Source organism: Dermacentor silvarum, chromosome 5, assembly GCF_013339745.2.
Source record: "Dermacentor silvarum isolate Dsil-2018 chromosome 5, BIME_Dsil_1.4, whole genome shotgun sequence".
NCBI lineage: Eukaryota > Metazoa > Arthropoda > Arachnida > Ixodida > Ixodidae > Dermacentor > Dermacentor silvarum.
The window spans coordinates 106186165-106187253 of record NC_051158.1 but is presented as its reverse complement, the minus strand read 5'-3'; positions in this window follow the sequence as shown (position 1 = coordinate 106187253).

Sequence of the window (1089 nt, the reverse complement as noted above, 5' to 3'; positions counted from 1 at the left end):
GCACTGTTCGGCCACAGAAGAATGTTGATGGGCGGAATTACCCTGTGCTGGAACTCCACTGCAATACGACCAGCGGCAGCACGCCGCCGCTGGTTGTATTCACCCTGCTCCTCGGGTGTACTAACTATGCCTGCACATAGTCGTGCAGCAACAATGATGAAATCAGTAGCTAGGTTCGGTATTTTAAATATGAAAGGCTAGTGACGTCACTCCCCACGTTGAAAGCTGCCGTCGCAGCGGCAGCTACCGCTACAGTAATCTTTACCGGGTAACGTATGCGGAGAGAGCTACGTGCTTCTCATTGTTAGTAGGAGCGCGTTATCACCAATTACGTGGTTTGGATGCTTGTTCTTTATTGAAACCAATGCCGCGCAGTATGTTTTATGCGTGAGACCATAGGAAATGTGCACTTTACACTTCAATCGCTGAAGTTTTTTTTTTTTTTGTGCGGACGACGTCGCGAAAAGTCTTGATCAACTATAGGCTAACAGCTTCGCTGTAAAAGAACACCCGCGGTACAAGAAGTTGTTAGCGAATACCAACGCACCTGGGGCTTTTTTTTGCCAACGAAACACTCCCAAGCATACCCGAAGATCACGGGATCGGCCGGCCCTTACGCAGGCTGAAAGAGGTCTATTTTCCGGTTGCACACCGAACTTCTGCACAGCTTTGTGGTAGCAACACTTATTCAAAATAGATATTGCATCTGCTTACCATCAGGTGTTGCCTCACCCGGACAGCCGTGATACAACAGCGTTTGTAACAGATGAAGTACTTTATTGGATTTAGCATGGGCTCTTTGAGTAGGCTTCTGCTCCCTCAGAGTTCCAGCAAATGATGTCGCCAGTGCTTCCGGAATATTGTGGTGTCTTGTTTCACATCGAAAAAAAATTATGGTTTTTGGAAACAGTGATAAGGACCATTAAGCGAACCTTTCCACTGTTCTAAGGCGTATCAAAGAATGAGGCCTCGAGGACAATGATAAATGCGTATTTTGCACAAATGAGCTTCCATTCCTGGGTCACAAAGTCGCGGCCGATTCCATCATTCCACAACCAGAGAACGTCGCATCAGTCAAAAAGCCGGCAG